The sequence below is a fragment of the Phascolarctos cinereus genome, unplaced genomic scaffold, assembly GCF_003287225.1.
Source record: "Phascolarctos cinereus isolate Bilbo 61053 unplaced genomic scaffold, phaCin_HiC Scaffold_3;HRSCAF=262, whole genome shotgun sequence".
Taxonomy (NCBI): domain Eukaryota; kingdom Metazoa; phylum Chordata; class Mammalia; order Diprotodontia; family Phascolarctidae; genus Phascolarctos; species Phascolarctos cinereus.
Window position 1 is genome coordinate 6,845,333 of NW_027555736.1, and position 25,197 is coordinate 6,870,529.

Sequence of the window (25,197 nt, forward strand, 5' to 3'; positions counted from 1 at the left end):
TTAAAATTAACATGTATGCTATAGATTGAAGAAACCAGACAGATGACTTTTTTATTAGGTAAAGTCAGAGCCATTTTTAGGTCATGTTTTCTTTTTAACATTAAAATTGCCAAAAATATTTATTGTAAGTGTAAGAAATTAATTTATATCAGTTTCCAATTGCACTTTTAATATTCTTAAGGCAAAAGACATATATCATTGGATAAATTCCCTTTGAGGATTAAGTCTTTGGAAAGGAGGATCAGTTATATTTGAGGAATATTTTCTCATAAAACCCACATTTTCAAGATATACTGTCATCTATTTTTTCACTTAAAAAGGAAGCATCAGGTTGGTAAGTTTGAATTAACAAACTCTCTTCACATTCTCATCCGCCTCTCTATTTTCTAGGTCAAATTGAAGTGACATAAAAACAAAGCTTCTACCATCTTCTCTTGGATGAAGAATAAGATTCTTTTGAGCAACTGGCCAGGCCTCTAGGCCTCATTTTAATCACTTTTAAAAATCAACTAAACAACTATCATAAATAAATAAAAACAATTCAGGATAAAAATGAAGTGAGAAGTGGATTGTAAAATGAACAAAGAACTTCTATTGTATATAATCATTATTAATAATAAAAATTATGATGATAGTGATGGTGATAGCAATGACGATGGTGATGACGGTGATGTGATGGTGATGTGATGTGATGGTGATGTGATGTGATGGTGATGTGATGTGATGGTGATGTGACGGTGATGACGGTGATGGTGATGTGATGTGACGGTGATGTGATGTGATGGTGATGTGATGTGATGGTGATGTGATGTGATGGTGATGTGACGGTGATGACGGTGATGGTGATGTGACGGTGATGGTGATGTGATGTGATGGTGATGTGATGGTGATGATGGTGAGGTGATGGCGATGGTGATGTGATGTGATGTGATGTATGGTGATGTGATGGTGATGGTGACGGTGATGTGATGGTGATGTGATGGTGATGTGATGGTGACGGTGATGTGATGGTGATGTGATGTGATGTGATGGTGATGGTGATGTGATGGTGATGTGATGGTGATGTGACGGTTGATGTGATGGTGATGTGATGGTGATGGTGATGTGACGGTGATGGTGATGTGATGGTGATGTGACGGTGATGGTGATGTGATGGTGATGTGATGGTGATGTGACGGTGATGTGATGGTGATGGTGATGTGATGGTGATGTGATGGTGATGATGGTGACGGTGATGGTGATGGTGATGTGATGTGATAGTGATGTGACGGTGATGGTGATGTGATGGTGATGTGATGGTGATGGTGATGGTGACGGTGATGTGATGGTGATGGTGATGTGATGTGATGTGATGTGATGTGATGTGACGGTGAGGTGATGGTGATGGTGATGTGATGTGATGTGATGTGATGGTGATGTGACGGTGATGTGACGGTGATGGTGATGGTGATGTGATGGTGATGGTGATGTGACGGTGATGTGACGGTGATGGTGATGTGACGGTGATGTGATGATGATGTGATGGTGGTGTGATGGTGGTGTGATGGTGATGATGGTGACGGTGATGACGGTGATGGTGATGTGATGGTGATGGTGATGGTGATGTGATGGTGATGGTGATGGTGATGTGATGGTGATGTGATGGTGATGATGGTGACGGTGATGGTGATGGTGATGTGATGGTGATGTGATGGTGATGATGGTGACGGTGATGACGGTGATGCTGATGTGATGGTGATGGTGATGGTGATGTGATGTGATAGTGATGTGACGGTGATGATGATGTGATGGTGATGGTGATGGTGATGTGATGGTGATGTGATGGTGATGGTGATGTGACGGTGATGGTGATGTGACGGTGATGTGACGGTGATGGTGATGGTGATGTGATGGTGATGGTGATGTGACGGTGATGTGACGGTGATGGTGATGTGACGGTGATGTGATGATGATGTGATGGTTGTGATGGTGGTTGATGGTGTGATGGTGACGGTGATGACGGTGATGGTGTGATGGTGATGGTATGGTGATGTGATGGTGATGGTGATGGTGATGTGATGGTGATTGATGGTGATGATGGTGACGGTGATGGTGATGGTGATGTGATGGTGATGGTGATGATGGTGACGGTGATGACGGTGATGCTGATGTGATGGTGATGGTGATGGTGATGTGATGTGATAGTGATGTGACGGTGATGATGATGTGATGGTGATGGTGATGGTGATGTGATGGTGATGTGACGGTGATGCTGATGTGATGGTGATGGTGATGGTGATGTGATGTGATAGTGATGTGACGGTGATGATGATGTGACGGTGATGGTGATGTGATGGTGATGTGACGGTGATGGTGATGTGATGGTGATGGTGATGGTGATGTGACGGTGATGGTGATGTGACGGTGATGTGATGGTGATGGTGATGGTGATGTGACGGTGATGGTGATGTGATGGTGATGTGACGGTGATGGTGATGTGACGGTGTCTGATATTTATATCACTTTAATTTCATTATTTGCACGGGGCACTTTACATATGTTATCTCACTTGACCCTCACAACACTACAAGGAGGTAGGTGCTATTCATCTACATTTTATAGTTGAAGAAACTGAGGCAGAGATTTGCCCTGGGTCTCATAGCTAATCAGCATTTGAGTCAGAATTAGAACTCGGGTCTTCCTGGAAGATTGGAGAACTAGCAATGGAGAATTTTTTAAATGACGTCTTGAAAGATGTGTCCCTTGAGGATAGCCCTAGAAGGAGCTAAATGCCACAAGGAGTGGGGGAAGGGGAGCGAATCTTGAACAGCTGCACTGAGAGTCCATAAGAAGACTTTGGATTTTTTTCTGCTCAGATAAGCACCATAGTAGAAATATTGTGGGATCCTGATGGGAAGCCTGTTTTTGTCTCTCACAAGGCGATATCCTGGAAGCCAGCCTGGTGTTCAAAATTAAAATTCACAGGTGTGTGTAAGGTGCCTACTGTGTTTCAGGCCCTGAGCCCTTTTCTGGGAATGCAAAAGTCCAAATGGAATAATGCCTGCCTTTGATGAGCTTCCATTTTAATGATAAGGAACGGGAATGAGAGAGGGCCATTCAGAAAGACAGAGAAGGAGCTGGATCTCTGAGAGGAGCTAGAAGAGTGGACTCCTGAGCTGTATCTCAAAGAAAGCCAGGGAGCCAGTCCTGAGTGGACACAGCAGGCAATGATTTCACTCAGATCTCCGGATGGCCCCCAGCAGCTGAGCCAAGTGTCCAGCTCGGTCCTGAGAAGGCTTCTCCCCATCCCTGGGCAGAAAGCAAGCCAGCAAGGGAAGAGGGCACTTTTAACTTTCCTTCCTGAGCCGGGAAACCAAGAGGCTGCTTCCTTCCTTCACTCTGTGCCCAGCTTTGCTTCTCTCTCTAAGGATTCACCCAATGATCATCTCTGTACTCCCAAGGATTTTCCCCTCTGACACGTTTTAATGGCAATCATTCTGTAAATGGTTGATCTATAATCCTATCAGCTCCTACCTGCTTCTCCACCAGCACCTCCACCTCATATTAATTAAGCAGCCTGGCTGACACCCACCTGAGCATCTCAAGAAACAGACGGAGGGAGCGTTTGGGGAAGCCGCCGCCGCGCAGTTCTGGAAACCGTCAGGAAGCCGGCGGCCTCAGCAGGCCCGTTTGCTTCTCCAGCCTTTCCTATTCAGGCGAGCAGCCGCTGCTGCCGAGCACACGGTAATGAGCAAGGTCACGGGGCGCCAGTTGTGCATGAAAGATGTGGAAATTTACTGCAAATGAGACAAGAGCAGTAAATTCATTTTTATTCAAATGACTGTCATCGTACATTAGCCCGTCTCCTGTAAACATTGGGTTTCAGACAGCGTGACAGCAGATTATTATTGGTGAGATTATACTACTATTAAGCTATTAACATGTCACCTCCTGCTTGAAACAATGACTCAGCTTGGTACTGCATAATAGGACAAGTGGGGAGACAAGAGCAGGTGACAGAAAGGTTAGCTTGAAGTAGGCAGACTGGCCCTGGAATGACAGCTGGCACTCAGAGGCCTCCGTGCAGATCCCGAATGTCTCACAGAAGGTGATGCCCAGGCATTTGTGCTGGGAGCCCCACAAAGGCTGGCTGCCCTTCATTCACTTCTTACAAAGAGCCAGTTGCTTTCATATCACTAATGAACCAAAGAGTTTTCCGCAAAGAGGAATGAGGGCTGGGGGTAGGCCACTGAGAGGTTCCGTTGCCCCTCACTCTGGGGGTGTCCCTTCCCACTGTGTTTGTCTAGTTGTGAGCATTCCATGGGTGGGGGAGAGCATGGAGCTCAGACCAGTTGCTTGCATAAAATGAGAGTCCAGCAATGCTTACCAGGGCTATCCTGGCTCCTCTTGCTTCTGACAGAGAAGCTGGAAGGCGCCCTATTGGTATCACCACTGTTTCCCAAGAGGTTGCTAAGGATTTAAATTATATCATGGATAGACCTGCAAAGCTCTTCATGTGGAGAGTAACCATGACCCTGGCCAGCACACATGGGACCATCTGCTCTACTTTTGCCCCATGCAGATGCTTGTGAACTCAGCATATGCCAGAGTCTTGCAAACGTTCCCCTGATTTTGGGAAGAATTCTGAGAGGTGTCTCTCACCAGAGCTCTTCCAATGTCAGTTCAGACAGGTAGAGCAGACCCTATCAGGCTGTCCTGTGCGTTGGCAACAGAAGTTCCCTGATTTCTCCATTGAGGCTGGGTGTGTGCTGGAGGGTGGGTTATTAGGTTAAGGTTTTTCCAAGGGCTTAGCTGGGAGGCAAGAGAGAGTTCCGCAGCAGACCAGCAAGAGCCCCAGCCATTCTGCCTGGGATTGTTAGCCCTAATTCCAGATGGCCTTCCCTAGCCATCCTTCTCATCCTATGTTTCCACATCATTTCTCCTAGCCTTGCTTTCTGACATTGGTATTTATTAAGCTGAAACATATTTATGTAAATAGAGTTTGTTTTGCCCTCGTGTTTTTTTTTAACTCAATAAAAAAAAGATGACATTTTGTAAAACCAAATAAATACAAAATGTGGCAAGAGCTTTGCTCTAGATTAGGCAGGAAAGCATGTTGTGATGCAGCACAAGCATCAGAAGATGTCTCCCCTTGTAGGTGATCAGGGTAAAGAAACTCAATTCCCACAGTTGCTTGTCCAGCCTCAGAAGCTGAGCCTGCACCTGCATGAGACAGAGAAAGGGCCCCGGCCTAATCAAACTTCCTAGAAGTGTCCTTTAAAACAAAACAAAACAAAAACCAATAACAAAATCTTAGGTCCAGAGCAGACACCTTTGATGTATTTGAAGCCTCAAGTAACAGGGGCTAGTTGGTGAAAGTATCCTTTAAGGACCTGGTAGTCAGGTAGAGGTGAATATGAAAGCAGTGGACAAACAGGTTGTGAGTGGGAGCTTCTCAAGAATGACAGATCCAGCTGCCCTGTCTCCAGCTCCTCCAAGCTCCTGCTAGTCTAGCCTGCTGGGTTAGTGCTCCAAGGGACCATCATGGTGGCCATCATAACCTCAAAACCCCTCAGTTTATAGATGAGGAAACTGAGGCCCAGAGCAGTGAAATTGATGCGACTTGCCCATGGTCTCATGGACAGAAAATAGCAGGAGGGGGAATTTGATCCCCTAGTCTCTTACTCCAACATATGAATGGGGTCTGCTAATCCCTGGTGTGTACTTTCTTTCTTTCCTCTCTGCATGCCTTCTATCTCCCTTGCTCAGTGAGAAAAAGACTTCTATATCCCCCAGGACTGAAGGGCTCCATTGCTTTTGACTCTAACCCTCCTAATAATTCTTTTTCTTTTGTGGAAAAAAGAGACTTAAAGACAATTTGCCAGCCCATGGGACTTCTTCCAGCCTTTGGTGGGGGTTGACCCGCTTCTCCATTCTTTTACTCTGCCCATAATACTGCCACTCTCCTTTACAGAATCACAAGCTCACCCTTGTCCAGCGAGCTTTCTCGACCTCATGCACATGCACATACAGATACACATAGGGACATTTGCATGTGCAAATGCACATGCACACACATTTGAACAAATGTGCTCATTTGACATATCTGTCTGTCCTTCAGTCATTCCTTATAGGTTCTGCTGTGTGATATTAGGGGGTATGTCCCCCAGGGACTGTGGGTCTGCTTTGTGTCAGAGTCCCAGTCTCCAGGAGGTTACAAAGGTGGCTTGAAAGGAGAGAAAACACACAGTTTTAATTAAAAAGGAGCAATCCACGAAGGTACTGTATGTTTCCATATTTGAGATGAAAATGCTAAGTTAGTCAAAGATTTGTTTGAACTCAGGTTCCAATCATGACTCAGGTGAAAGGGATAATGAAGACGTGGGAAGGAGGTTGCAGTTACATTGGGAGGCAGTCTGTGTCCTATCAAAAAGAATTTGAATTCCCAGAATCCGTTTTCCCCTTACTCATTCAGCTTGTCAGTCAGTTAAGCATCAAGCATTTATTAAGCACTTACTGTGCACCAAGTACTATGCTAAGTGCTGAGAATAAAAAAAAAAAACCCTTAAAAATGTAATTTCTGTCCTTAGAAGCTCACATTGTAATAGGGAAGACAAGAGGCGAATCATTAGGTATATAGAGGATAGATACAGAGTGAATGGATGACAAACTGAGAGAAAAAGACACTAGAAACTGGAGAGATTTGGGCTAATTCTTAAAGGAAGCTAGAAAGTAGAAGTGAGAAGGGTGAGCAGCCCAGGCATGAGGGACAGCCAGTGAGAAGGAATGCAGAGACTGCTGGCTTGGTGAGCAATGGATGAAGCACTAGATGTCTTCTCCAAATCGCACAACCTCACAAAACTCTCCAAACAAAAATTACATGACAAAAATAAGGCAACTGCAGACATCTCCATGGTCTAAGATACCTGGAATCCAAAAGAAGGCTAAAAAAATCTGTGAATTGATGCTCACAGATCTGCACTCACTTAGCCTACCCCTCTGCTACCTCCCATACTACCAACAATGAGTCTGCATTAGTAGATTCAAGGACATGCAGTAAACTTACAACCAAACCCAGCCCTACATCTTAGTTCCCTCTCCTTCTTTCAAGTACCTTAGAGAACTGGGCTCCAGGATGCAGGAGTTTGCTGAAGTAGAACCAGTCAGCCAGTGTGGCAGGCTGCAACCCTTCAGGAGCAAAAAATCTACTGGGGGCCACAACCATGTAATACCAGAGCTGCAAAGCTCTAAACTACGGGCACCAGACGATCAGAGGGTACAAGACAGGACACAAGGTCTATGTGTATGAGGGGGCTATGCAGCGCTCCACTAAGCCTAAGTACAAAACACAGCAGGCAATTGGGATCAGTTCTGACCATCCAAAAGTCACTTGATGCAGACACCTATAAATTACCCAGTATGGGAGGAGGCTGAGATCCAGCTTGCATCAGAAGGGACAAAGTCAGAAAGTAAGTAGGGGAATATGGAGGGTGGGGGAGAGACGGAAATTACCAAAGACCTGGAGAAGAAGAAAACTCAAAGACCTTGAACATAAGCAGACAAATCAACAGGGAAAATATTAGCAACAGAAAGAAATGTGGCCTTTAGGTCTAGTAAATGAATTCAGGCATCTATAAATAAATACCACAAAAGAAAGGAAAATTATCCAACAGTTGACGAGACAGAGGACTCGGTGTAACATGAGGAGGACACAGAACCACAACACACTGTTCCTGTGTGGTTCAAAATTGAAAGGAGAAGTATCAGCGCATAATTCATGTCTTGCACGGAAAAACAGAATAGAAACCTATAATATGTAAGGGCAAGTCTCAAAAACAAGAAAAAAGAAAGACCAATAGTTTGGGAATGAAAATATAAGGAAGGGAAGGACAATCCAGAAGAAAAGAAGCAAAATAATAGTAATATCAATCATAATAAAATAATACAAACAACGAACAATAAAATAATGATAACAATAAAAATAACAATAAAATAAATAATAAAAATACCCTCTATACAAGAAAAACAAATGGATCTCAAAGACAGGATGCATAGAGACAACTTAAGGAACATAGGTCTCCCAGAAGAACATACCAGGCAAAAATCCTTAACACCATAATTCAGAAAAAAAAAATAAAAGAGAACTACCCAGAATTTCTGAACATAGAAAATAAAATACAAATCGAAAGAATTCACACATCACCTCCAGAGGAAAACCCAAGACTACAAACACCAAAACACTTTGTGGTTAAATTTAGCACTTCACTTCAGAAACAAGACGTGCAAGTGATCAGAAGAAAGACCTTCAAATGCAAATGAAAGGACATTCGAAAAATGCAAGACTATTCTGCACCAACCAGAAAATGTAGAGGGGAATAGAATGTGTTCTGAAGAGCAATGGAGTTCAGGATGCAGCCCAGTTCTACTCTGCAAACCTGAGCTTAGCTATACATGAAAAAAGGTGGATGTTCAATAATAAAAAAGGTTTGGCAACAGTTTTAGAAAGAAAACCAGAATAGAAGAGATTGTTTGCTTTTAAGACACTGCAAACAACAGAAATACAGGAGTGAATAAATGCAACATCCAAGAACAGCAAGAACAACAGAGCGACAGAAGTGAGACAAGTAGGAAAATCCTTTCTAGATATACAAAAGGAGATGGGCGAAAGTGGGAGTCCTATGGAGGTAACAGCGAAGAGACAGACCTAGGGGCATTATCGATAGAACCTGATGACAGTCTGCCTAGAGGTGAACCAATGTGGTGGTTGTGGTTGGGGGGCATGAAAGGCATAGAAGAGTGGGGGTGATGTAGAGAAATGTGTGATGTAGGAGGGACTTTTTGATGGGGCATTGTTATTTCTGACACCTGTAATAATTGGCATCATTTTGGGAGTGAGGCACAATGGAAAAGGGGGATTCATAAGGCAAGTTCCACAACACAATGGCAGCAACTCCCTAAAGGGGAGATCCTTTTGATTGTATGAAGAATACAGAATGAAGACAGAGACCAGGTAATTTTAAAGGTCACAGATCAGGGAATGAGAGTCTGGAGCAAATAGAAAGAGAAGATGGATAAGTCTTTTTTTGTTGTTGTTGTTTTGAAAGAGGCACAAAAAAAGAAATTTGAAAAATTAATGAATGGGACATTTTGAAGAGGAAGAGGAAAAGGTGAAATCTATTTGATTGACTGAAAGGGAAAAGATTGGGGGGGGTTTATAATCAGATAAAAGCATTAGAGAAAAAGTAACTACTAAGCAAAAATTCAAAAAGAAAAAGGTAACAAATGAGAGAAGATGATAATAGCTAAGGTGAAAAGAGCCAGTGGGAACAAGGTCACCTTAAAAAAAGATTAAGGTAAAATAATGAAGAAATATAGTACTATATTCATGGCAGAAGGGGGGATCATAACTTGAAAAAAATAAAGACAGAGGGAGAACAAATATAGACCCAACTCATAATTTTAAATGTAAATGGATTAAATAATCCAATAAAATGAAAGAGTGATAGGCTAAGAAAATAAAATCCTACAATCTGTTACTTACAAGAAACATATTTAAAAAGCAAAGATGCACAAAATAAAACTGAGGGATGGGGGTGGGGAATCACGCTGCATAAACTGAATACAAAAAGGAAGGAGCTGTCATCATACTATCTGACAAAGCAAAAACAAACATTCAAAAAATAAAAAAGAGATAAACAAGGAAACTACTACGCTGAAAGGAAGCTAAACAACAAATGGGCATCAGTAATAAACACACATGCTCCAAATGCCTTGGCATACAAATTTGTAAAGAAAACATCATCTGAGCTACAAGAAGACTATACAATAACAAAATACTGATGAGATACTTCAATATTTCTCTGTTTTGGATAATTCTAATAGAAAGGTAAATGAAAGGAAAAATATGGAACTAAAACTTCTGGATGAACTAGAGTTAAAAGACTTATAGCACCTTCTAAATGAGACAGCAAAAGAATGTGTTTATGTGTGTACACATAATCTGTACCACGTGGAACTTTTACAAAAATTGACCATGTACTAGGCACAAAAATATTTTGAAAAATGCATCTTTTATAGACTATAATGTAACAAAAATAGAAATTTGTTTAGGGACCACTAGCAGCAACCTATTCATAATCACTTTCACATATTTTTCCTCCCATCCCTCCTGTTCTACTGCCCCTCCAACATACCTACCTCCCAACCTCCAGCCAGATGTCATTTACCTTCTTTCAAATACTCTAGAGCCTTGCTAATACTCCTCTTATGGACTCATCCCATTCTACTCTCCCATCTGATTGTACGTTTCTCGAGGGTGGTGATTACATCTTATACTTATCATTAACCTTACTGAATCAGAAAATATTAGACTTGTAAGGAATGTGAGATGCTATTTACTTTGGAAATTTTTAATCTGGGGTCCATAAGGAGGTTTCAGAAAATCTATGAACATGAATGGGGGAAATATATCTTTATTTTTACTAATTTCTAATTTAATTTAACATTTCCTTTAATTATTTAAAAGTATTCTTCTAGGGTATGTGCATGGGCAGTGGGGGAGGGAGGGGGAGGAAGTCTCTCAGCTTCATCAGATGTCTATAAAAGAAGTCCAGATTACAAACCAGGTTAAAGACCACTACTGTACTCCAATTCATAACTTAAAGGAAACCCTTCCTCAACCTACCTGACAAAGGACCATGCAACTTTTGTTTGAAGACTTTGAGCTAGGGATACCCCACTACTTTCCAAATCAGTCCACGACACTTTGGGACAGCTCTTATTGTTAGCAGGTATTTTGTTGCAGTCGTTGTTTGTTGTTTGCTGCTAGCTGGGCAGCTAGGTGGCACAGTGGATTGAATACTGAGCCTGGTGTCAGAAAAATCTGAGTTCAAATCCGGCTTCAGACACTTACAGGTAGGGTGACTTTGGGAAAGTCACTTAATATCTGTTTGCCTCGGTCTCATTATCTGTAAAGTGAGAATGATAATAACATGTACCTCCCATTGTTATTATGAGAATCAAGTGAGATAGTAATTGTAAAGCACTTAGGACATTGCCTGACACACAGTAGGTACTATACACATGGTAGCCATTATTATTGTTTGTTTGCATTTCTCCTGACATTAAGTCTCCATTTGCTCATTTCCACATTCCACCCATTTATCCTGGTTCTGTTTTCAGGGGGAAAAAAGAGCATGTGATGGAGGAGTGAGGCCCCTGCCTGTGAAGTCAGGTACAGATCCTCCTGATGCGGGGCACCTGAGTGGCCTTGGCCAACTCCTCAGTTGCCTCCAGTGAAGGGGTTAGGCTAGATATTCTCTGAGATCTCTTCGAACTGGAGATTTCCCATCCTCTCATCTGATATTGAATCCCTATTTTATGAACCCTCCCCCTTCAAACAGTTGAAACCTCCCCCTCTGAGCTTTCTCTTCTCTTCTCCAGACTCAGCATTGCCAGATTCTTCAGCTGAAGCTCATATGACACAGACTCAAGCCCCTTCACTGTGCCAGCTGCCCTCTTCTGGGCACTTTCCAGTTTACTCTTGTCCTTCCTCTCCTGCAGTGCCCAACCAGTGTTGAGCACTGCAGTCCTCTGGCTGAGGTCTGACCAGGGTGTAGGGCAACAGCACTGGTCTCCCCTGCTCTTGTAGGGCTCTGCCTCTTCTGAAGTAGCCCGGGATCACATGGACTTTTGTGTCTATCTCCTGTATCACATGAGTGATTCCCAGCAAGCTGGTGGACCACCAAACTTCCAGATCTTTTTCAGACAAACATCTGTCTAAATCTTGGTATGTTTTAGATTTCAGACACTCAGTAAATGTTGAGCAGATGGAACTTAAAATGGTCTAATTTTCTGGAAGTGCTGATCATCTTTACCTCATTTTCCTAGAATTTAGTGACAGATTCGTTTACTCATCTATTCATTCCCCAAGCATTCACTGAGTGACTAATGTGTGTTGGGGACTGTGCCCACACTAATTATCAAACCTCTATTTCTCTGGCACCTGAAAAGACGTACAATGCACTTTTATGACAATAACCCTCCAAGGAAGATAGAGAAATATGTAATCATCCCCATTTCACAGATGAGCAAGCTAAGGCTCCAATAGATGGACGTGATTTGTCCGATGTCATTCAGCAATTAAATGTCTGAAGTAGAATTTGAGCCCAATTTGGACCAGAGAGTCTTCTCACTCCCAGCCCAGACATCTTCCCATTATCACCCAGCCATTCCCATTGGCTAAAAAGCAAGAAAGAATGGGGAAAAGGGGTGCCCATCCTTGGAAGTCATGAGCTCCCAGCCAAAAAACTCTAACTGACCTTAGCAAGGACAACTGGGCCCTGATGAAAGAGGGCAAAGAGATCCACTTTGGATCCAATATCCAAATACTACAACTTGTTTGCCTGCTGGGAGAGGAACACAAAGAGTTCTCTCCAAATGGGACATTCCTCATTCATTCACTGTTTAATAAGCATTTATCAAATTCCTACTGTGTGCAAGGCACTTAACTACCTATTAAACAGTCATCTAGAATTGAGTTCTCCACTGAAGAGAATATTGATTATTGCTTCCTCACCCTGGTCTGTGGTCATGAAGCTAAGCCAGGAGCAGCCCTTACAACTGGCCAGCACTAGGTGGCTTGGGCTTCCAAAAGCCCACAGGTGGGGTTCACTAGGTCCCAGACCAGCATGTCTGGGTGTCAGACTAACCCCGACCAGAAGAGCCGATGGCCTGCTTTGGAGACTGGCAAAGCCTTCCTGATACAGCTTCTTCCTTTGGGCCCCTCTGTAACCATGCAGCACCCCTACTCCCCTACTACTTTCCTCCCCCTACCCCATCCCTAGCAGATGGCAGCAGCAACTCCATTAGAACCTTGGTCATTCCTTGGCCTTCTGCAGTGGGGGATAAAGGTTGGTGAGTGAAGGTGGTAGCATGAATTTCCCTCAGGATTCAGGGAATGCTCCCTCATTTGTGCAGACCCCACTGGACCTGATAGTATCCTGCCATCCTGGCGTGGGTGTGCACACGGCCATAACCATGGCCCCAACATGCCTGAAGGTGCACATCTCCTGATCAAGGACAAATGAAGGAAGGTAGAAGGAGGACAGGAAAGATCCATCTCTGAGGTATGACACAGCATGTATTTTCCACCCAGGTGGGGCACCATCTCTGACATCAGGGTTTTTCCTCATGGCCCCAGGCCTTCCTGGCCATATGATATAAGGGGAATCATGTGAGGGCAGGAAGCTGGCAGGGTCACAGAGCCAGGTGTTTTTGCCAAAGGCGGAAGACAGATTCAGGTGAGGAAAGACAGCAATCTGTGAGCCTGGTGCCTTCCCACTCCAGATGCCCCTCGGTGCCAGGTTTTGCTTTAGGCATTGGAGATGTGGTACAAACGGAAGAGTCTACAGCCTCAAGGAACTTACATTCGACTGAGGGGAAACAACACGCACATGTGTAAATGTGCCTAAAGGATAGACCAGCTCATTTGTTTAGGGATGAGGACTAGAAAATGTGTCTCTGGGGCAAATGGGTGGCATGGTTGAATAGAGTTTTGGATTTGGAGTCAGGAAGAACTGAGCTTAAATTCTACTTCAGATACTTACTATATGACCCTGAGTTAACCTCTCAGCCTTAGTTTTATCATCTGTAAAATGGGAATAATAATGGAATGGAGCCTACTTCACCAGGTTATTGTGAGAACCTAGTGAATTAACTTATGTAAAGGGCAGCTAGGTGGTGCCATACTAGAAAGGGCCCCAGGCCTAGAAGCAAGAAGACTCCTCTTCCTGAGTTCAAATCCACCCTCAGACACTCAACTGTGTGGTCCTGGGCAAGTCACTTAACCCTGTTTGCCTCAGTTCCCTCAACTGAAAATGAGCTGAGAAGGAATTGGCAAACCACTCCAGTATCTTTGCCAAGAAAACCCCAAATGGGGTCATGGACAGTCAGGTGCAATTGAACAACAAACAATTAAAAGCGCTTTGCAAATCTTAAAGTGCTCTATAAATGCTGGTTTTTTGTTTTGTGTTTTTATGATTAGGGACTTTCTTCTCCAGGTGACAGACCAGACAGGGGTCAAGTTGCTCAACATAAAAGAAAATAACATTTATTAGAAAAAAAAATAAATGTTCGGCACGCTAAATACACATTTAGCACCATCACAGTTTTCAGAGGTCCTGATGGATGAGAACACTGATCTTTGGACAGGGAGCCCAAGGCTCCCTTTTCCACATCGGGATCTGAAGAAGCATTGATTCCCCAAAGTCTGTCCAATAGCTTTCAGCTTTAGAGCATAGAAAATAACCAGAAAAGCTCCCATTTCTATTGAGAGCTTGACTTTCTTTGTAAGAACCCAATGATTAGAGCTAAGTCAACAAGCATTTATTAGATGCTTACTGAGTGCCAGGCATTGGGTTTAATGCTGGGATTACCAATAATTCCTCCCTCAAGGGTCTTATGGGGTAGAAGGAGCCTGCCTAAGGGCATAGTGCAGAGAGGCAGAGTTGGGGCCAGAAGAGAACTGGGGGTGATGGGAGGCTTGAGCTTCCTCTGCTAGAGATTCTGGGAGGAATTCATCAGTTGGAGAAAGGGCTATACAGGCAATGTGGTCTATAGCCATACCACCTAGTTAGTGATGGAGTGAGGAAGACTTGGATTCAGATCTCCCCTCTTGATTTCTACTAGCTGTGTGACCACAGACAAATAGATTAACCTCTCTAAGCCTCAGTTTCCCCATCTGTCTCAATGAGGTGAGGTGCTTTGCAAACTTACAAACATCACCCACGTGTGCATTCTTAGAGCTATTTTTCCCCAGGTCCAGGGTGTAGGGACTGTTCCATCGTCTTTACATCTCCATCAGATGTGCTTAAGGAATGCTTGTGATTGACTAACACTGATTCCAAGTCCATCCCTCTGTCCACAATGCAGTCTGTCAGTAGGAGTTTCTTGTTTGTTCATTTTTTATCTTCTTTAGTTTTTTAATCTCAGAAGGAGAAGCTGCTGTCCTGATGGCCAACATTCTTTCTCTCCAAATCCCAGATTTTAGAAGACATGTCCACTGGAGGTACCACAGGACCATCAAAGGCCCTTACACATTGCCTAAACCCCAGGGAATGAGTTCATCACTTCCTCACATCTCTGCTGTAACAATTTTTAGGAAATTGGGCTTCTGTTCCCCTCAACAGTTTCTTCCAAAAAAGGGAAGACCTTTCCCAAACTCTGCCCTGGGGAATAGACAGTCAGCATGTCCTGGGGACCCTAGGTGCCAGGCTCTGGGATTGCTCCCAGTGAGCAAAGTGGGACCTTGGGGCCAATGAAAAGCTGCCAACCAGCAAATTCACCCAACTCTCTCCAGCCAGTTATGAATGTGAGATCTCAAGTGTTTGCCCCTGATTAGACAACATTATTTCTATTATCCTACTGGGCTTCACACCAGGAAGAGAGGCTCTTGCCCTGATTTGAAACGAGCAGACACCAGGAGAATTAGCTGATTGCTAATGAGAAGGCTGAGGCAGCGCTGATATCATCTGGGACGAGCTGGCTGGGCTCGGCTGTTAGGCTCCAGAGCTGTCCATAACACACCATATTAAGCAGGCAGTGACTTTATGATGGGATCAGTATAACTTCACGTCTGCTCGGCTCTCCAGGCTGGGCCTGAAACACCTTTTTTCCAGAATATGAAACATAATCTCTCCGTGCTCGCTGCATTATTTAAAAAGGGGCAATGTGGTTCATAACTCTGCATTTATTGCATACTTTTAAGCCACTTGACCCATATAAATATTGCTATAGAGTTGCCCTCAGTTATTAAACTCTTATTGCTTATAAAGGGGGCCACAGGAAGAACATAAGCTATAGGCAAAGGTGTGGGGGAGGATGGGGGGGTTACGTGGGGCCCATACATGTTTCCATTCTGTTCACTGCTTTCAAGTTAATGTTGTTTCTTGTTGTAGCCAACAGCCTATTTTAACTCAAAGAATTCTATATTGACATGTCAAGCAAGTTTCCCCTTCTACTAATTAAAATGGACCCCCACTCTTAAAAGAAATTAGTCGAAAGAATTTTTATTTCCATAGCACAGCTGAGACTAGATTAAAAAATTAAAAAAAAAAAACCCCAGAACATCCACATTTATCAGGGTTCAAAGTCAAGTCTCATCCCCGTGAAAAGGAAGCCCACTGTGTCTTTATCATCTACCCTGTATTCATATTAATGAGGACTCCACCTAAACTCCTCCAAGGGAGGGCTGCAAGTACCTATATCCAGGCGAAACCAAGACCCTGACTACAGCCAGGGGACTCTCCAGAGCCATTCTATGGAGAGAAGAGCCCCAAAACAAGTCCCTAGTAAGCCCGTGCAATATTAGACAGCCTCTTCCACTCAAGACAAGGCTGAAAGTAAAGCGGAATCAGTAACCTCTAGCACTGATAAGAGAGAGATAGATTAATAGACAGGCCAACAGAGAGTCAGAGACACTAATGGAGGAGGAGAGGGGAAAGGAGGAGAGGAGAGGAAGAGAGGAGAGGAGAGAGGGTGGAGAGGAGAAGAGAGGGTGGAGAGGAGAGGAGAGGAGAGAGGAAGAGAGAAGAGAAGAGAGGAGAGAGGAAGAGAAGAGAGGAGAGGAGAGAGGAAGAGAAGAGAAGAGAGGAAGAGAGAAGAGAGGAGAGGAGAGAGGAGAAGAGAGGGTGGAGAGGAGAGGAGAGAGGAAGAGAGAAGAGAGGAGAGGAGAGAGGAAGAGAGGAGAAGAGAGAGTAGAGAGGAGAGGAGAGAAGGAGAGGGGAGAAGGGGGAAATATAGTCACCAAAATAGCATCTCTAAAGCACAAATCTGACCATGTAACTCCTGGCTTACTTATTGCCTCTAGGCAGTACAAACTTTTCAGGTGGGCCTTTAAGATCCATTGTAGTCTAGATGCAGCCTACCTTTCCATACTTATGTAGCATGACTTCCTTTCACCTCTTTCGCATTCTCTTTTCCAGTCCAACTGGCATACTTTCTGTTTGACAAACCCATCTTTCCAAATCCCCTCTCCTTTATTCGGCACAGGCTGCCCCCTTTGCCTTCCTCTCCTGTGACCTTTAGAATCCTTTTGTTTTCTGTCCAGTGCCACCTCTGACCTCTGGCTTTTCCTGATCTCCTTATTCTTCTCATATGTTCTGATATGAAATAAAGATATTAATAAAAGAAATAATAAACAGCCATCCTTTATAGGAGTCTTGAAGGTTTACAAAGTACTTTAGAAATATTATTTCATTTGAGCCTCAGAAAAACCCTGGGATGTGGGTGTTTTTATTATCCCTATTTCATAGGTGAGGAAATTGAAGCAAATGGGGTAAAGTGAAATGCCCAGGGTCACCCAGTTAATGTCAGAGGTCATATCTGAACTTAGGTCGTCCTAAATCCAAGTCCAGTGCTCCACCCACTGCACCATCTACCTGCCTTTATGATAATATTCATTTTTCTTTCCCCATTCACCCAGACACAAACCAAAATAGAACATAAGTTACTGGAGGGCAGGGACATTTTTGTTTTTGTCTTTGCATTTCCCACAGTGTGTGGTGTGTAGCAGGGGCTTAAAGAATGTTTGATGAATGAATAAATGATTCTCCTCTCACGGCTTAGTTTAATTTGCTCTTTCAGCGACCTCCTTCAGAGGTGCCCAAGGGGAAAGGTGGAGACGTGTGCCGTTGTGCACGCTCGCAGACACCTACCCAGCATCCCCCATTAACATGGGTAATTCCACTTCAGAGCTGCTGCGGGCGGGGAAACCTTCAGACCTCGGCTCCCCGCTGTCAAAGCAGGGCCCTTTCCTGGCTGTCACTGCTCTCCGAGATGAAGGGAAAGATCTCCCTGCGCCTGCAGCTCTCGGCGTATAAACCGTCCACCGCCACATTTTGAAACTAGAGAAAGCAGGAAGGCAGCCTGTGACCTTCCATTTCAGTGACAGTCGGGAATCCCTTGAGCAGGGAGGCGTCCTCTGATATTTGGGAAAGTGTCATGTTTTCTTTGCAAAGAAAAGTGTCATATTGTTGTTGGCATGCCATACAAGGCTTCCCAGAGTTGTGATTTCCTTGTTTGCTACAAAATGTCACCTGGGCAAATGGCAAGCTGGGCTTAGCTTGCAGCCAGTGAATTCGCCACTCAGACTATTCCGATCAAGCTGGCCAGGGAGCCCTTCATTACCAGGTTAGCTTCCCAATTACAAGCCTCCAGATGCTGAAACACTGCCCAAGCCAGTGGCCTATTCGTGTAGCAGCACCAGGAGTTAGAAGTCTAGCCTGAATGCAACGAACTTCCCCTTCCTCCCCAGACTGTGCATAGATCCTGTACCACTCTAACAGAGCATTACCCTGCAAAGGGAAAGGTGTTAGGTTTAGAGTCTGACTCTCTGGGTGCCCAAGCTTCTCTGACACTTATTACCTGGGTGACCTTGCACTGTCCAGCCTCAGTTTCTTCACCTTTAAAGTGAGGAGGTTTGGTTAGATCCTTTCCAGCTTCTCCAGCCTGCTATGACTGAGAGAAAAAAATGAATATATTCCTAGTCACAGACTCCTTCTTTGTTAAAATGGCAGATTTTATGGCTAAGAAGAAGCCTCAGGTGGTCCAGAAACCTTAGGCTTCTCATGACCTCCTAAAAGTCCCTCACATTTATGTCGTGGACCTCTTAGTCTGACGAGCCCCTGGGATCCTTCTCAGAATAATGTTTTTAAATGCATAAAATAAAATACACAGAACTACAAAGCAAAATAATTATGTTCAAGTCTAGATATCATTTTTTTAAAGTTCATGAACCCCCTGTTAAGAGTGCCATCCCTTCATATTGCAGGAACATAGCAGCTTAATCTGGCCCCGTGAGCAAGGGCTAACCTTGATCAATTTCCTGTTATTCCATCCTCTAACCCTCCTCTTCGGAAGGTGATTGGAGGGCTCAGTTAACAAATGGAGAATAATTCAGATGGCATGGCCAAGGTGTGTGGGTGATTCTAAGAAACACAGTGTCCATAACCACTAGTGCTGTCCTTTTGAAGAACTCTAACAGCAAAAGTCTGCCCCTTGCAAAAACCCCGTTCTTTGCCAGACAGAACTGAAAGCATTAAAATCATGTATCTTTTCCATTTTTTATCTAGCCCACGAAACAAATGCCACAACAGATCCGATGATGATTCAACCATGCTGAAATAGCCTGGGGCAAATTTGAAGGGTCAGGTTTCAGGCACTTGAGGGACAACCACTTCCTTCTTGCCACAGAAGTATTGGCCAGCTCTGCTCCCAGAAGGAGTACAAGGCCTATTCCTGGAATGACTGTCCACTGACAAATCTGACCTAATTGGCTATGTTTGTCATCCCTCACTTCTGCATGTGGGCTTGGTGTCCTGGGGGGAGAAAAAAAAATATATATATATACACATCTATCTATGCATACATAGATAGATGTGTATTTATATGTGTGTATGTACATAATTTAAGCAGTTTTCTACCCGGAGAGCATTCTCTGGTAATGTTTATATTGAAGATGTAATAAACAAATAAAATCAAGTCTGGAGTCACTGGACCTGTAGGCTCAGAGCCTCCAGGAAGCATAATTAAAACAGTGTATTTAAAAACCCTCACAGGCACTGCACCAGGCAGTTGTTACTGGTGTTTTGTTTTTGTTTTTGTTTTTAACACTTTGCATGTTTTGAAAAACACGTCAAACAACTAAAAACAAAAGTTCATAATTACCCATCAAACAGACCCTAAGCAGCTGGGGATACAGCTGGATAGATAGCCTGTTCTGTTTTGTTTTGTTTTGTTTTCAGAGGGAAAAATGCCGTCTGCTGTGGTCTGGATGGTGGCTGTAGATATTAAAAGGAAATTGAGAGAAGTAAGGAAGAAAGAAAGAAAGAAGGAAAGAGAGAGAGAGACAGAGAGATAGAGAAAGAGAAAGAAAGAAAGAAAGAAAGAAAGAAAGAAAGAAAGAAAGAAAGAAAGAAAGAAAGAGAGAAAAAGAAAGAAAGAGAGAGAGAAAGAGAGAAAAAGAAAGAAAGAGAGAAAAAGAAAGAGAGAGAAAGAAAGAAAGAAAGAAAGAGAGAAAAAGAAAGAAAGAAAGAAAGAAGAAAGAAAAAAGAAAGAAAGAAAGAAAGAAAGAAAGAAAGAAAAGAAAGAAAAGGAAGGAAGGAAGGAAGGAAGGAAGGAAGGAAGGAAGGAAGGAAGGAAGGAAAGGAAATACACAAAACAGAAGAAAGTAAAAAGAAACAAATAGACCCTGTGCTATTTTCTAATGTAGAAAATAAAGCCCCTTGGCCCATGCCCTCCAAGAACCTGCCTCTGATTTGTCACAACTAGACCCATTGACTAATTGCCAACAAGTCCACAGCAAGAGGGTGATGGGCATGGTGTTTTTCTTTGAAGACAAATTGCATGGAGTTTATTTTATCCAAAAAAGAGAAAAGAATCATAAGGGAGGGCACAGTCTTCTTTTTCTAGTTTGAGCAAGTCCCTAGCTGTCACCCTTGGAAGTCAAGACTTGAAAAATGGGGACCGGGAATTGTGTCCTTTAACTGCTCAGTATTGAAGCTGTGGAAGCAGGGACAGAAACGTACCATATTTCAATATAATTTTTCCAGTGCAGTTTGCAACTTCTCGATTCTGCTCATAAGGCATCCAGAAGTCAGCCATACTCAGCACCTGTCCTTTTAGATATTTGCTTCAGGGACGAAGTCCTTACTTTGAAAGGGCTCTATAATAGAGTGATTGCAAGGGGCACTGAAAGAGTTAAGTCGTGGCCCTGAGACTTCCTGCAATCTGCGCTGGAATACACACAGATTTTCCCCTAGCTGATGTGAATTTGGAGCTGGATGCATTTTGGTGGTGGTGTCCATTTCCTAGCAAAAATCAAAAAGGACTACAGTAGGACTAATAGGAGATAATCCACAGTCCTCTGGAGTGGATAACCTGAAAGTGGGCTCCTGTCCTATGGGAATGTGAGGGCCTAAACCCCAACCCCCCTTCAGATGGCTCTCGTGGCTGCCTAACAGAACTTTGTGAGAGCTGTATTCACAGAGGAGCCAGTGTTTGCTCCCAATGTGGAGATATGGGCGGTGTTCTGCCCGTAGCTGCCAGCCTTACCAACAAAAATGTCCTTCAAAAAGGAGCTCCCAGTATTGTGTATAACTTTGTTCACTTAAAAATATTTGAAGCCTTGAATTACCAGTAGAAAACTATCCAGTAAGTTCCTTAGTAAGAGGAAGGGTGTCATTTTATAAGTGAGTTTTTATTAGGAATGTCTTGCTGTTCTGATCATATTTGAAAAAAAAACACAAACAAAAGTGATAATAGCTAATATTTATATAGCACGTACTATGTGCCAGGCACTATGCTAAGAAGATAACTGTGCCTCCTTAAAATAGAATTGCCAGGAGTTGTGAACACATCCCTTTCTACCTTCTTTCTCCAAGCAATTGGCCACCTCTTAACGGCAGAACCTTATTTCCTTCAGAATAGTCAAGAGAGGAGAGAGGGCTGGAATTCCAAAGGGTTCTGGCGCATTTCAGCTGTCACCTCCAGTCAAAATCAGAGTTCAGCTATAAAAGAATATAATCAATTTCACTTGATCTAAGTGGGGAGTTTTAAGCAGCCAAATTTTTTTTTTTTTTAAGTTTCATATCTATGCAACCCCACGTGGAGAAAGCTGCTTTTGGCCAATTGTGACTAAAGGTCAAACTCCATGGAATATGTGAAATGATCAGGCTCAGAAGTAAACACTTTAAAATGTGTTAAAGGGGTTTGACACTTTGGGGGAAAAGGGGAGTTTTAGGGAGAGAAAGTTCAACCGCGGGCTTCCTCCCAGCCTCTTCCGTTGCCTGGATTTCTGTGAACGTGCTGGGGCGGGCATAGCTTGTCGAGCTCTCTCGCTGCCCGCCTGCCCGCCCTGTCTAGAGGCCAATTTACCCCGGCCCTCCCTGAGTGTACAGGTAGGCTACTCACGCTGTGCCCCCTCCCAGGATGCGGAGTCACCGCCTACGGTACTGACCCCGACATTCACTGCCCACCGCGGCCTGAGGCATACAGCGTGAGCAGTCTGAGCATCCAGACTTTTACACGTCAGTGCGATCTCCCCCCGACCCCCACCTCCCACCCCTAACAGCACAAAGGCGCATGTAGTGTACAGATGGGCCACCTCCCCTGCCCTCTACAAGTTGGACCCAGAACTCCCCTCCTCCCCCTCCTTGCCTGTTCTGCTGGCCGACCAAGGTCAAGGTCAACGACCAGCAGCTGGGGTGGGGGTGGGGGGGCGGAGGGACACGCTTTGTGACTGAGCCATAGACCCGAAGCCTTGGCTTCCCAACCCGCCCCACCCGGGGCCCTGATCGCCAGCTCCAGAGTGCCACCCAAAGGCGGCCCGATTGCGCTGACCTTGGGCGAGCCTTGAAGGTTACGCTGAGTGTGATAGGTCGCCCTAGCCCTGGGAGGTGGGGGCCGCAGGGAAGGGAGCCTGGTTCGCCTCGAAAAGGAAGAGGGGAGTCCCCGTAGGCCGGATAAAGCAGCACCGCCCTTTCTTCCTCCCCGCTTAGCAACCCTTGTTACCGCCTTCCCTGGGCATCCCTGCCTCTCCCTCCTTTCCTGGCCTGCCTATCTGCACCTCTCCTTCCTTCCTTCCTTTCCTTCTTTCTTGTCTTTCCCTACTTTCACTGTTCCTTCCTTCCTTTTTTCCTCCCTCTCTCCCTTCTTCCCTCTCTCCCTTCCTTCCTTTCTTTCTCTCTGCCGTCTTCCTGCCTTCCCTTTTCCTCCCTCTCTCCCTCCCTCCTTTCCTTTTCTCTTTCTTTCTTTCTTTCTTTCTTTCTTTCTTTCTTTCTTTCTTTCTTTTTTTTCTTTTTTCTTTCTTTCTTCTTTCTTTCTTTTCTTTCTTTCTTTCTTTTTCTTTTTTTATTTTTTTTCTTTTTTTTTTTTTTCTTTTTTTTTTTTTTTTCTTTTCTTTCTTTCTTTCTCTTCTTTTCTTTCTTCTTTCCTTATTTTCTTTTCTCTCCCTACATCCTTCCTTCCCCTTTTCCTCCCTCTCTCCATCCCTCCCTCTTTTCCTTTCTTTCTTCCTTCTCCCTCTCCCTCCTTCCCTTCCTTCCTTCCTTCCTTTCTTCCTGCCTTTCTTCCTCCCTCCCTCCTTCCTTCCCTTCTGTCATGCTGGCTCCTTTCCTTGCCTTCCCTCCCACATTCTCTACCTTCTTGCCTCTTTCTTTCCTTACTGACTTCATTCCCTCTCTGCAAACCTCCTTCCTGGCCTCCCTCCTCTCCCTTTCCCTTTCTTCCTTGCTTCCCTTCTCCCTTCCCCCCTTCTTTGACCCTTTCTGTGCCTCCCTCCCACATTTGCTATCTGCCTCCCTTCCTTCCCTCCCTAACTTCATACCCCCTCTACTTGCCTCCTTCCTCTCCTCCCTCCTTTCTTGGCCCTTCCCTGCGCCCCTTCTTCCTTGCCTTCCTTCTTCCATTCCTCTCCTGTCTCCGTGCCTCTAGCCTTCCTTCCTTCCCTCCCTCCTCCTTGCCTACCCACCTCCTCCCTCGTGCGTGGGGTGGAGTGGATGGAGCCCGTTATCTGCTTTGCTCCATATCTAGAGTGATGCAACTTTAATCATGCTAGCCCAGACTGCTCAGAAAATCACAGCTGTAGCTGGAGGCAAGCAGGGGAGGGAACGAAAAAAGACAGAGCGAGGGAGGGAGGGGAAATGAGGTGCTTCTCCCCAGCCCGGGCTGGGCTCTGGGGCGCAGGGCCCCGGCTCAGGCGGGAGAATGAGCAGAGGCATCGATCGCTGCCGCCGCAGTGGGTTGATGGCTACTGGTCGTTTTGATGGATATGACTGTAAAAATCAAGTCCAGCTTGGTTCACAGTGGACCTCAACCCATGTCAGCTAAAACCAAAGAGACACACCAGTGACAGCTGGGCCGCCGAGCTCACTGCAGGCAGGCAATGGGCGCCGTGATTTATCGTTCCATCTGCCTCGCCGCTGGGAGGACAAGTTCCCCCTGATTTGGTTAAAATGAAAAGGACCTCAGAGAGCACGACGTGGCTTTGGAAAATGTGCAGAAACTAGTTTTTTTTATTCCTTGATTTATGTCTCCCCCCCCATCCCCTCCACGATGTTTGCACCAATTGCGAGCCTGTAATGAGTGCTAAGAAATGGGGTCCCCCCCCCCGCGCGCATACACACACACACACACACGCACACACACACACACACACACCCTTGCACGACTGATGGACTAGGGGAAGGAGATTCACTTTCCTCAGATAAACTGCTGTGGATTCTTGCCTTAATCCTGCTTTTTAATCACTGGCTGCCTGTTGGTGAGATGCAGAGAAAAGATTTTTCCAGGAGCTGACCTGTCGGGGGTCTCTACAAAGATGGAGAAGAAGCTTGGAGGAGGCTCAGATTAGGCGGGCCAAGCTTGTAGACATTCCTGACCCCTGGGATGGGTTTAGATTCTAGCAGCAGGTGAATGGCCAAAACGCCACTGGCCGCTGGCCCTCCACGATGCCCACAGGGGACCTTGGTGCCTTCCAGGAGACACCCTGGGTCTCTCCTTCCTGCAGCTTCTGGAGCTCATTACCCCCTTGAAGGAAAGCTTGCTGTGCCCCTGCTGGGAGGAGAACATGCAACCCAATGAACACTTGGAGGTGTAACAATCACCCCACTCCCTCCCAGGGGAGGCTGAAAAAGCAGGGAGCCATCTTGGAGGCTCTCAGCCCTGGGCACGGCTGCTTGGCACTGGCATGCCTTTTTAAGAGGGCAGCTTTCCAAAACACAACTTTTAATGAATAGAAGACAGGAGGAATCTCCTCCCGTGATCTAGAAATAGTTTTCTCCAGGCATCCTAGCTCTGATAAAGTCAGGGCCTTTAGAGACCCTCCTTGCCCCTGCATGCTGGCTCTCAAGCACCCTTCCAATTGGCAGTTGGCGGCAAGTTGCAGCTCACTCTCTGATTCTAATAAAAGTTTATTGCAGGTCAGCAAATTTCCAACAAATTTCCCATGAAGAGGCCTGTTGGTTGCGATGGTGAATGGAAAATTCTGCCTTTTTTTTTTTTTTGCCCTCATGCATAGTCCCTGAAGTCCTGACCTCTGTGGCAGATGCTTCCTGGCTGAAGGTTTCTTTAGGCCTCCCAGGTCCAACCTGGTGTCAAAAGCTGGCCTGTCTCCTGTCTCAGGATGTTAGTTTTACCTCTCAAGTGTTTCCTGAATTTGTG